This window comes from Ambystoma mexicanum, chromosome 5q (assembly GCF_040938575.1).
Source record: "Ambystoma mexicanum isolate Mex_15411 chromosome 5q, UKY_AmexF1_1, whole genome shotgun sequence".
NCBI classification, from domain to species: domain Eukaryota; kingdom Metazoa; phylum Chordata; class Amphibia; order Caudata; family Ambystomatidae; genus Ambystoma; species Ambystoma mexicanum.
In genome coordinates, this window is record NC_090933.1 from 572,240,809 (window position 1) to 572,254,864 (window position 14,056).

Genomic DNA, 14,056 nt, shown 5'->3' on the forward strand with positions numbered 1-14,056 from the left:
GCTACTCAGAAACATTTTGCCGATAACAAAAGAATAAATGCGCCAGTTTATGAAGTTGGCAGCTCTGGCTCTCCACCAAACATATTTGGTTAAAAGGACCCAAAAGGTTTCGCCCTAAATTCATTGGTGCATACTCCATTACAGCCATCATTAACCCTGTTGTACTTAAACTGGGGCTACCCCCCTCATTGAAGATCCACCCTGTCTTCATTGCATAGTTACTGAAACCAGTACAGCCCACCAAACTGAATGTCTAATCCTCCTCCAGTAGAAAATGTCAATGGGGAGAAATAGTACGAGGTACGGGACTTCTTAGATGCCGAGATTATTAGCCAAAAATTATATTACATGGTGGATTTAAAGGGGAACAGCGCTTTATAATGGACTTGGGAACCAGTAGAAAACATTCATGCACCCTGTTTGTTAGCCCTTTACCACCATAATCATCCCACAAAGCTAGGACCTGGGTCTGCTCTTCTTGTGGGGCTTTGTAGGGGAGTGCTGTCTGGATTGCAGTGCGGTTATAAGGCAGATGGTTCAAGGCCAGGATGATCTCCCCCCATAAAAGTGTAAGGAGACGATTGGTTTGTGGGATGGCTGGCTGGCAGAGGCATACATGGAGCAAGGCGGCAACCCATCCCAACATGGCTGCCAAAGAGGAACCAACTGTCGACCCCAACATGGCATTGGAAAGATACATGGATCTGACATCCTTGGTGCTCTAGTGCTGACACAGTGTGGTCTGCGGCTATGAAACCTCACCCCGGGCCACACTCTGCCCTTAGCATTTTGTCTGCTTCCTAACACAGCAGTGTTACCCTTACCGCTCCTGTTTATTTTGCATGTGCGATCGGGAGTTTGTAGCATCCTCACCGCAATGGAAGAACTACTTCCCCCGGTATATTTCTGCATCGTGTTTGGTCTTCATCCTTACCTTCACCTCGGTAGACTTGTGACATCCCATCCTGGTTGTTGGTGAGAATTCTCAAGAATGGCTAATTTTCCTTACCTACTGAGTCCCTCAGCAGCCTTGCTGGATTTCTAGGATTTATTTGTTTCACCTGGTAAGAGTGCGAGCCCTTTTTCCCACTCTTACATGTGTTTTGCTGTGTGTGTTTAACATTTTTGTGTTCATAGACTGTGGAGCCTCACCTACTCCACAGGCATCATCTTTTTACTTTGTGTTACACAGCACCTTCATTGCAGTGACACAGGGTTGTCTTTTAGACTTCCCAACTCAGACTCCATTTTCTGGGACTGACTACTGTCTCCCAGAACATGTACAGTTGACATTGACTTTATTAGTCTTTTTTTGTATCCACAGACCCAGTACAAACCATCTTACATGGAGTACTGGAAAGGGTTATTACTTATTTTTGTTGTCTGTTTCTCTTGGAGCATTGTTTTGCTCCCTTTTCATCAAGACTTGGCTGGTGGCAGTGGTAACTACCCTATTCTTCCTACCGCGGTTATCTTAAATAACCTTGATATTGTTTTAGGCTATCTTGGCAGCCTCGACCTTAACCCCGCAAGACCATATAAGTTGTTATACGGATACAGCTGGGTTTATTCGCCATTTCTTTTTGAAAATGTCTTTCACGTGTTTTTCTCCGCGCCCAAACCAGGTTTGGTTCCTTTGTTCACTGTCTCTTCGCAGGATGTGCAGGAGGGGTTTTAGAACCCCTGCCATGGGTTCCCTTGGTAACACAAGTCGCACTCCTGTTTTATTGGCTAGGTGGCTGTCGGGCCAGGACAGCCACGCTGCTGTGTGATGACAGCCGGGCTGTTTGAATGGGGGAAAACTGCATAAAAAGCAGGTCTCTGGGATTGGAAAGGTAGAAGAGGTAGAGTCGCCACTGGAACGAAAGAACTGACGAGTAGCTGACAGAAGAGGACCCCTAAAACGACTGGACAGCCTGGTAAAGCCCTGCAGCAAGTCCAAATCTGAAGACTCCAACGACAGGGAGGATCCTCCAGGAATCTTCTTCCCCTGAGCTGGTGGGACCAACCAGTTCACCCAAACTACAAGCCAGGACTTCCTCCTATGGTCGAATTCGCTGTACAGAGCTACAGTGGGCCGGATAGCCAGGAAGGTCGGACCCTACTTTGGTTTTAAGGAGCGCACCTTTTATTCGTTGCTTTGCTTTGCTGGTGGTTTCTTCCCTGGGTAGTGCAGGAGCCTCCAGTCTTCCTACTTCATGTCAGTCCGACAGTCGCTTCAGGAACCGTGAGCCTGTAGGAACTACCAGGAACGTTCTCCTCAGCTACGGCTTCTTCTCCATTTAAAGGTACTGTGCAAATCCAGTTGTGCGTTTCATTCAGCTGCAGTGAAGGTGTGTGAAACCTTTCGCCAATCCGAGGGCTTGTCCTTCTCTTCTCTTCTCTTGTCTTTAAACTATCTTTTCTGCCAACCAACTTTGTCCGGAGCTCTTGGCAAAGACTTAACCATGAACTACCGTGAACTGTGTGATCTTGAGCAAAAGACTTTTGTCCTTTTGACGTTGGCCCTAAGCCTATTTGATTTGATTCCATCACTGTAGTTCCTCTTTCTAGAATGTACTGCTTACTTACCTGTTGGTGCTGCTCAATATTAACCTAACTTTGTTTTTCCCTCCCTTTTTAAATTGCTGGAGTGCCATTTGGCACACACTTAGTTTTGAGTTCAAATTTGTCCAGAATCTATTGGGAGTAGTGTGGTGTATTGGTAACGTGATGTTTCAACTGCTTTACTTTAGTGAAATGTTAAACAACTGATGTATATTCTTTTACTCAGAAACCTTGAGTCAGTGTTTGTTTGAATCATAGTAATTGCTGTCCTTTGTGTAACTATTTGATACTGCTCACTTGCTCTTGAGATACGTTTGGCTGCTCAGCCATCGCAACCACTTTTACTGTGTAGTACAGGCTTGTACCAAAGCTGAATTTGTACTGTCACTTGTAGTATTAATTGTGTGTGGTGTTCCCAAATGGTACTGCATATAATTCTGCCTAACACTGGTAACCTGGTGTGTCCAGTCCTTCGTCTGCCGTCCACAGTAATCACAGCTCCTGTGAACCTGAAATCAGAAAACGACAATAGTAAGAGACTGAAATACCACATATTTTCTAATTCCCGTACCTGGTTTAGCTCGGACTCAACAGCATACAAGTTCTTGCTTTTTCACTTTGCTCTGAGTGCAGTCAGCTTGCCGGTGTTTCACCTAGAAGTGTCGAAATAAAGAGACTATTAATATTGAATGCATCAACAAAGAGATTGTACATACAAGCTATGTTTTACATTGAGAAGCGGCCAAGATCTAGAATCCTCACTATCACAAATCTGCTCATCATCCGTATCTAGTGCGTTGCAGCTGGTCTGGACCACTAGTCTTCAGTGAAGTAACTGGAGTCAGATACCTACCACCTAACCTTGGCCTTCAGTCCTCAGTTCATTATGGTGATGTAATGCTGCAACGTGCCAGCCAGCCAGCTACGTCAGGGAAGGGGAGAAAAAGCAATAAAAACCAATACTAAATAAAATGTCATCAATGACATTTGTGATGTCATATTTGATGTCCTTAGTGTTAGCAGTGCACCGTGGAGGTACAAGTTATGGTTGCTTAGCTTACCATAACTGGCGAATTTCTGGGGTTTTTCAGTTTTACCTGTAACCATAACATCCCCGCAACAACGTCCCTGTAAGAACGCTAGTCCATTGAAGTGCTTAGGTTTTTATTAATGCAACTTAACCATAACGTCCATTTAACAATGTTTTTTGTCAGTAAATTGCAGAACTTTCCTTTAGCATTGTTTTTCAGTAAAGGTGATAGGATTATAGCAGCGCAACTTAACCATAACGTCCCTTTAACAACATTTTTGGAAGTGAATATATAACATAGATAGTGGATAAGAGGCTAGAAGCTACCAGGAAGGTATCAGTAACCTGAATGACAGCCATTAGAAGAGGGACATGGATTTCAAGTGATGTTGCCATTAGAGAAGAGAAACCAGTGCCTGTGGTGGTGTACAATATCTCAACACTCACTATTACTGTAGATGAAGTAACACTATATCCAGTGTCAACATGAGTGAAGCTTTTTTAAAGATCATACCCTGAGAATAAAATTACTCTTATGGGCTAACAATTCTGAAAGGTTTATGGACTGGCATGTTTGAAAGGTTAGGCAGTACAAGATTCAATGAAATGGTGAGGACCAGACATTGGTTGAGAGGCAAAGCTGGGATTTGTGACAAATCTGCAATTTCTGCACTTTTGCCACTTTGTTTTCAAGTTCGTACCATAAACTAAGTGCAATTATTTGCTAGTGTTTGACTTTTGTGACGGAAGTGATCTCGTCCCTGACTTAATGAAAAGCAATGGAATTCCCACTCCAAAACCCAGAAAAATAAGACAAAATCCCATCACATTTTATCAGTCAGATCCAAATATACCATATGGGTATATGTATTAATGGGATGAGGAAGCTGTATCCTGAGGAAAAAGGAGTGGAAACTGATATACAAAATCTTAGTCCTTCCTTTACCTTATTTAGTAAGCTATGGTTACATTGTGGTAGTAGCAGTGGCAGACATGGATGGAGGTTGGAGTATAGTAGCAACAGTAATCACGTTGTGAAGGACTGAGGGAAGTGTAGAAGCTGGTACGAGCAAGACGATTATCGGACTAACGTGAGAACAGGGTCAAGTTATAAGCCCAGGATGGTGGCAGCAGGAGAATTTGGCACGTGGTGCCAGTGCAGGCACAAAGGGCAGGATGCCTTATCCCGAAGCAGAGGAGAGGGAGAGAGACATCGGGACACACAGACTGCAGAGGAGACCCCGGGAGGTCCAACACTTCAAGCCTGCAGGTGTCTTCAAGCCTGCAGGTCTACACAGAGGGAGCAGAGGACAGCTTTGAGAGAGATGTCTGGGGGAAACCATAAGAAGCAAAGCAGGTAAGCAGACATGCTGCTTTGATTCCTAAAGTCTGCTTGATCTTCCTAAAACCGTTTTGTGTGTGCAAGAAATATTTGAAAGTATACCATAAAGGAAAATAAGAGGAAAAACTGCAAAAAACGTGTGGGACCTAAAACATTCCTCGTCACCTAGTACTAAGAGGTTATTAGTACTAAAAAGGGGAAAAGGGGAACTAACAAGTGAGGCATTGTTATGCTTACTCTTCCTTGTTCTGGTGAGTTTTTCTGTGAACAGAGACATGCAATATATGAGGGGCACAATTATTTACATATTCAGTAAAAAAAAACTTTGTTGAAGGGACGTTATGGTTCAAAGTAAAACTGAAAAACCCCTGAAATTCACTAGTTATGGTAAGTTAAGCAACCATAACTCGCGCCACCACTGTGCACTGCTAAGACTAACACCCAGGACATCAAAGATGACATCAAAAATGTCCTTGATGACCATTGCCACAGGCTACCCCTCATTCACTAAAGGTATACCACTATTTATTTATAGCTACATTATGACACTTGGTAAATAATAAAACACTGGCACATTGGCAAAACCATGCTTGTAGGTCCTTGCCAATGCTCCTTACGCAAGTTTGCTGCAAATCCACCTATGTTTTATTTTTTCAAAAGTGTCAAATGAATGTACACACAATCGTCATATAACCTAGCTTTTTAGTAGCGCAACTTAACCATTACGTCCCTTTAACAAAGTTCTTTTTACTGAATTTCATAGGTTTTTATTAGCGCAACTTAACCGTAACGTCCCTTTTACAATGTTTTTTTACTGAATATACGTAGGTTTTTGGTAGCGCAACTTAACCATAATGTCCCTTTAACAAAGTTTTTTTTACTGAATATACATATACATACTGTGAATTTGATGTATGTTTACTAGGATTCCCTTACTTTATACACATGTAACATAGAACATGCTGAACCCCCAGCTAGTGATTTTGATATCCACGGACTGTGCGTATGTCCGCGGACCAACGCTGAAATGGTGGATGAAAGCCATTAGCAACCTAGGTTCCGAAAGCAGAAACCAGGGTGCTAAAAAAGAGGATTTTGCTTCCTACAGTATAGGATGGAAAATCCTTTTCCAAGATGGCCACCAAGGAAAAGGAAAGCAAGGGTTCCATACAGGGCCCTCTTCGCTTTCCATGGCAGCCTGCAGAAGGCAAAAAGAGAACCCTATGACCATATTACCACGAGCACATTTTTCTTCCCTTTCAGATCTATCCTAATTTCAAATAACTTTACCACAAAGCCAGTCCCAGGTGGAAATGGCCACTTTAATCCTATGTTTTTTCCCTTGTGGTCATAGCCAGTAGCCAGATTGTCTGGATCATGACCTTATTCCATGAACCAGACAATCTGGCCACTGCCCATTGCCACAGGCTACCCCTCATTCACTAAAGGTATACCACTATTTATTTATAGCTACATTAGGACACTTGGTAAATAATAAAATACTGGCACATTGGCAAAACCATGCTTGTAGGTCCTTGCCAATGCGCCTTACGCACGTTTGCTGCAAATCCACCCATGTTTTATTTTTTCAAAAGTGTCAAATGAATGCACACACAATCGTCATATAACCTAGCCCCCACTTGACAAAGCCCATTCAGATTGTACGAAAACATTTATATCTAGATCTTTTTCGAAACCTTTGTGTAGATTTGTCAAATGGCACCACATTATTTTGGCACCCCCCTCTAATTTTGCCCCCTCTTGACAAAATCCCACCAAACTTCGCAAAACATTTATATCTAGATCGATTATCAGTTTGCCGAAATAAGTGTAGATTCATCAAATGTCACCTCATTTATAAGCCATTACATTACTTTTGGGACCCCACGCTAATTTTCCCCCTCATGACAGAATCCCACCAAACTTTGTAAACTCATTCGCAATCAAGTCACAAATATACCATCCCATCCTCATCACCCCTCACCTCCTTAGAGATTATTTGATAAGTTTGACAAGAGCAATACTCAGAAAATATTATTGTTCCGAGGGTTCAGGCATGTATTTTTATACATAAGTTGATTGATCGCACAAACATTTCCAATGCACCTTACCTTAGTTTTCCTCTTTTGTATATATGTATATATATATATTTTTTTTGATTGGAAGAAATGGGCAGTGTGACTCACATGGTCGGGCTGAAGCATGAAACTGTCTCAGGCAACAATGAAAACGTTCCTTTAGTCACAGACTGGGCCTCATTACAACTATGGCAGTATGGTAACAACGGTGCTGGTAAACTACCAGCACCGTTGCTACCATACCGCCATAGGAAAGGTTGTGCTCGCGGGTGCCTGACAGCCTGCCAGGTCTGACCTGGCAAGCCGTGCGGCACCCGCAAGCACAGCTCATCAGATGCACCGGCACCGTTATCAACGGTGCCGGTGCATCCAAGCTCCCCATTCCCATTGAGCCCTATGGGAAATGGGAGCTACCAGCACCGTTGCTACCGTACCACCGTAGTAAATGTTGTGCTTGCGGGTGCCTGACAGCCTGCCAGGTCTGGCCTGGCAGGCCATGTGGCACCCGTGAGCACAGCTCGTCAGATGCACCGGCACCATTATTAATGGTGCCGGTGCATCTGAGCTCCCCATTCCCATTGGGAATGGGGATCTATTGGTACCGGCACACACGAAAGGGCAATTATCAGGTCCGCCTAACTCGGCATGACCCGGTAATTGGCCATTCGTGGGTGCTGGACCCGAATGCAACTCCGGCGGCAGCTGTGCCGGTTTTACCGGCACAGCTACCACCAGGGTTGTAATGAGGCCCACTGTTTCAATAGTACCCAAGGGGGTGCTTTGTGTTAAAATGTAAGTAAATTGCGATATATTCAGCAACAATGGTCAAAATGACTAACTGCTTAGTTAAATAACTCATCGAACTGGTCCACATTGGCCAAAATGGTGGCCCATTTTGACTGGCCCACACTAGCATTTTACATTTTTGGTACAGGCATTGCCCTATAGCCCAGTCCGAGCCTGGCGGCTCATCCATTATGGAGGAGCTAAGGAGCCAGCCCAGTGAAACAGTGACCACTCCCTCAGCTGCTTTTTCCAACTGATGGAGTGCTCCTGGGCTGGCTGAACTGTCAAAGGGAAAACTGTTTCCCATTGACAATTCAGTTTAGTTCCCCAGCCGCACATGCTCACTGAGCCATACAAGTGCTGGGGCGTTTTGCTTCGCCAGCATTGCATAGCTCATTGAAAATGCTGGCTGGGGCACTGCATGTCTGTATGTCCAAGGATGAGCTCCTGTGCCTCCTCGCACATATGGACAGAGCAGCCTGGAGCAGGGCGTTTCAGCACCCACACGCAGGCCAATGCAGAAGGTGCGTTTATTTTCATTGTTTTTATTTAAACATGTGTATGGATGCATGTATGCTTATGTTATGAGTGAATGTATGGTGATGGATGCTCGTGTCAATTATAGAGTGATTGCTGTATAAATGTGCAGCGCCTTGCATACACACATAATCATGTTGATTGTGTTAGGCCCAGTGGGGCCCAGGGGACAGGGATGGTATCTTTTTACTGGACATCTATTGTAGATGTCCAGTAAAAAATGTCATGCCTGCCCCCTGGAGCCCCAGAACCAATTGCAAACAGTTTGGCTATTTACCCATTTTTTTGTTAAAAATATGCTCTACAATGCAACATTGTAACCCATTATTTAAAAAACACTCACAGGGGGAAACCCCCCGAGCTCCTCTTTATTGGTTCTGGCTCCCTCACTATACTCGGTCGCTATGGCATTTTTGTGGGAAATAGTTATGACCCTCCACTTAAAAAAATCACCAGCCGCCACTGGCCCTCAGACTGAGTTCAAAACGGGATGGCGGGAACCCACGTACTATGGTGGGAGCACAATGGGTGGGAACCATGGGATAGTGGTGGAGCAGAGTGGGGAGAGCCCAGGGTGTGTGATGGGGTGCAGAGAGACCAGGGACTGGGTAGGAGTGGGATGAGGGAGCCCAGTGACTGTGATGGGAGCAGGTGACATAGCACAATATATACTGTCCATTTGGCATTTCTGGTGGGTCCCAACCTGCCCAAATTGTGCGCAGGGGGGCCCCGTCCAAAAGAATGTGAAGTCCATTGGCCTAAGGTGAACTGCGCTGATGGCACTAAATCATATGGCCCGCCCCTGAGCCTCACATCACCAAACCTAGTGATATTGTCCGCCTTTCTCGGTGACGTTCCTGAGCAGCGTACCCAAATGTACCCAGTCATCACCTACGTGACGTGATACAGAACCCAAAAATCAACACACAACTTCTCACAACACAGCACGGCACAATTTGGAATACTAAACCATACTTTAAAAAGAAACAACAAGACTGTACAATTTGTAAAGTACTTTTATTTCACAATAAACGCTCCGACAACATCCGACTATTGCCATATTCAATCAAATTTGAAATGTCTTTCTTCGCTCGGGATCCAAAATGTTTATTGTGTGTCACGTCACGCGTTGTTCTTTTTGCGTACACAAGGTGTTCGTTTTCGATTAAAGAAGCACTTGGGTCGCACAGTGAATTCCAGGGCTTGTGCATCAACTTGAGGCTAGACCATCGTAAAGGATGCTATGTTGCTCCTAATTGCTAGTACAGCGTAAGGGCATATCTGCCCTTGCCGATCGTCCCACAAAACTGTCACACACATCCAGTTCTTCACAAGTAGCTGGAAATGCCAATTAACAAATCCGTCACTTGGCATCTGGAATCTATGACAATCGCAAAATGGCAAAATGTACCTGTTTCGGAAACATTATAGAAATATGTCTCACTAGCTGATCTTTATTACAAGTTGCTTCCGAGAACATTGCTATGCAGTATGATCAACTCTAAACGGGATAAGAAAGCTGATGCTACAATTCTATGTGCTCATACATGGCATTTTAATTCAATATTAGCGTTGAACCTGGGAGAACTGAGTAGTGGTCTACATGCATATCAATGCTGGCCTGCCCATCTGGATGGTAAAAACAACATTACACACAAAGGTTATACTTACGTTTCATTGTAATATGCCACACAGAACAAACAAGTACAATGTAACCCACAAATAATGCTCGGATAATGATAAGTTGATGCTCGTTCGAGTATAGAATCATCCAAAATTAAACTTACATTACATTCACCATTTACATTCTCTTGGCGTAACTCAGATTGTAAGGCAGACTCCGTTCCCACCAACAATTTTTCATGAACTGAATTTACATGTTCCTTAGTCCACTTTTTTAATACACAACCCTATCATATCTTACATTATAACAACCCTCCTTCATTCAATTCCTTTCGGAATGCTCCCTTTCTCTCAAGGTCAAAAAACAATTGAATCTTATACTGTGTGTCGGATGCGTGGGCTTCCTGAGCTCGCAAACAACAATTCAAAGCTGGTAACCTTCACTCAGAATCAAAATACATTCTAACTTTGCAACAACTTGCCTCACTGCATCCATGAGAACTGTAATTCTCATGCACGTGCAGGGCGGTCTTTGCATCAGGCAGTGCAGATGGCTGCCTGAGGTGCCGGCTGTAGGGGGCGCCATTCTGACTCCATTATTACTTTAATTACATTTTAACACAGACATCAATAGCCCTTTCTTTGCTGCGCTCTGGGTGTAGCACAACACAATTTATAAACATCAAGCGTTTTAATTAAGAGTGTAAAATAACCTGAAATTACTTCTATTTAATATTAATAAATATTGGGCAACCAATATAAACAATATAGAAGAACGGGCATTCGGAATGTAGTATTACTCTGTAATACCACAAGGTAATGTTGGCTCTTTTTTGTGTACCCTCTACTTCAATGTTGGAGTTGGGCGCATTCTGTCATTGCAAAGTTTCCTTACCCCTTAGCAGTGGGTACTGTATCACTTCTCTGCACAGTGCTTTTAGCCTGCAACCGTCACTAATTTTCAAGGTGATTGCATTATTTCAGTGACAACACAGATGGTGAGGCAGAAACGTAAATGGTGGACTTGTAAACATAGATTGTAAGTCAATCAACCACTTCTTCCGGTCCTGCACAGGACTGTTCACGAACATCCTAACTGTTCGCACTTTTTCGACAAAAAGACCCAGTTTTTTGCTTTTTGCAGCCATATCCCATCCCATCCCCATCACCCCTCGCCTCCCCAGAGATTATTTGATATGTTTGACAAGTGCAATGTTGTGTTTTTTAATATGTTTATGCCGCGATGTCCACGGACACCAAGCACGGATCCAAGATGGCGGGTGTTTCCAAAAATCTGACGCACTTCATGATCTTCACCATCCAATCAGGGGACACGTCGCATGTCCGCAGACATGACACGAGCCGATTGGCCAATCAGTGTCCTGCCCGCAGAGCGAACAGTGTTTTTGGTCATTTTAAAAAAACTACCAGATGGATTTTCGCCAATTTAACAAAAGCACGCTTTCGGGACCAAGCCGCTGCTCCTATCGAAAATTTGTTGAAAATCAGTCCAGCGGTTTGGGCTGTAGGCGTGAGCAAACTTTTTTCCCCATTCAGTCTATGGGGAAAAAAAAATGTGGAACCCCCCCTATAACTTTTCCCCCCCTGGACCAAACCTCACCAAACTTTGCAAAAAAAATTCAGAGTGGGCCATATACTTTTTTTTACAAAGTTTGGTGTGGATTCGTCCAGGGAGAGCAAAGTTATAAGCCACCCAAAAAGTGCTCTTCCTATGGGATTAGTAATTTAATCATAACTAGACAGCCACTACCGTGGCTACGTAATAACAAGACTGTGGGCTACCCAAGGTCCCATGAAGCATCTATAAAAGACTGTTTAAAGACAATAGCTTTGTGCACTTGGCTAGAAAAAGAGCATACCAAGTAACATCACTCAGAAGTGGAAAATACCAGGGAAGGGGATTGGCCCCCTGGCACAGTAGGCTTCCAAGCCCTAAGGACAAGTGGGAAACATCAGGGAAGGGAAGGGTCCCCCTGGCATATTAAGCTTCAAGGCCCTAAGAAGTGGATATACCAGGGAAGAGGAGTATCCCACTGACAAATAACATTGACTTTTAGAACAGCAGGTGTAAGTGCCATCACACGGCTGCAGGAGTACAAACAATTATTGTTTTATTTTCCCAGATGGTCGTTTTTGTGGTAAACTTGGTGTGGGGGTCAGAGTACGTTTTAGGCCACAGGACTATGAACATTTTATTTTGGACATCCTGACAAAGATTGGTCCATTATTTAGTTTTGTTGAGGCAGATAAACCCCTCATAGAATTATGGACAGTGAGGCATTCCCTCCATTTTTGAATAAAGAAGCATTGTGAAGCACACCATTGTGTTCATCTCGTGTCACTGTGGAATCTCACACTTTCATGAACTAAACAGATACCATTTTGTAGAAATGGCTTGAAAATCTACAACAAAATCACAAAACCCAACCAGACATTTCTAATAAACAAAATGATACAGAAGCAATATCAAGGGAAGTAGAAGAGTACTAGCATACGGAATGAGGTGCACTTAAAATATTTCATCTGGTTTTATCTTTTATATTTTAAAGCTGCAAGTACAAAACAAGACTTGCAGATGGTTATTTTTATTATTTATAATGTGCAAAAAAACCTTTGAAATGTGCAAAAAAGTAAACGTTTTGTGGAAAAGGAATCAGACCTTAAAATATGCTTGCAATTTTATGATGTCTCATTGGCTCTCTTCTGTCTCTGACCCCTTCCACTCAAATGACCTTTATAAACAGAAAGATTGTGCAATGGGCTAAACAATTTCTCCAGTCTGTGGAAGGCAAACCTTTTCACAGAAGACACCACAGTACTATACTGTGATGTAATGTGATTTGTCCAGGATCTCTGTACCATCTGCTGGTAAAGCCAGGATATGAGCATGTATGCTTTGCTTCCACAGTCTTGAATGTGTGTACCTAATCGCCTCTTTGCACTAACACTTTATGGTCATCATTGAAGGCGGCTCCCTAGTTTTTGTAATCCAGCATCGAAGGAAACAATTACTAGACCTTCACCACATTGAGGCTATGTTAGTTTGTGTAGCAATCACTATCTTTTCCACTGGTGATAATGGCTCTTTGAAACACTGTATTGTTGTATAAGTGCCTTATAAATGTCCAATAAATACATAATAGTCCCTATTGTGCTACAAAACAAAGTACACGTACATGCAGGTTTATCAACTTCAGACATAGGAAATTCTGAGTCAGCCAAATATCTGCAATGAATGCTGAACACACTGAGCTTAACCATCTACAACTCATATATACATTGAATTTCAAACTTTGCTAATGAACATGATCAGTATAATTCTCACACAAAGGTGAGAATGCTACATGATTTGTGTGTAGTGAACAGACAAACTATGTATAACATAGTGAACACAAAAAGCATTAGAGGATTAATTGGTCAGAGCAGAATGTACTTGTCAACAAAATAACCTAAATGGGTTTAGAAACTCAGAAGCACGCCACAAAAAATCATGACATGTCCTATTCAAGTTTTGTGAACAATGGGAACAGACTGATTTAGATCAGGCAGCCTTGTGCACTCCCCTCAAATGTGGAGGCGCAGGGAACATGCCACCTTTGCCCTCCCATAAAGATGTCTCTGCTTTTCAATTTTAAGAAGGCTACATTTTTTAGTTTATGATAGTAAATACTTTACATACACCCATGATTAAAGCTGTATTATAAATAAGGCATTCTGTTTGCACTAAACAAAACTGAAAGGATTGCCTGCACTGCTGGCTGTTCATACATGAAATATGGCACAATGACCTAGCCAATGACCTAGCTGAATACTTTGCTGCAAAAATGTCCCTCTGTCTCCCACTTTAGTCACACGAATACTGAAGAAGTCTTATCTCTACTGATGAAGGCTAACCCTTCTTATGCCTCATCAGACCCTCTTGCACCTCAGCTAGTCAAGTCTATTTCCCCATTAGTGGCCTTTCACCTTGCCGAACTCTTCAACCTTTCAATTGACTCTGCTTGCTTTCTCTCCATTTTCAAAATAGACGCAACCATCCCTCTCCTAACAAAGCAATTGGCTGACCCAAACCTACCGGCTGACTTTCACCCT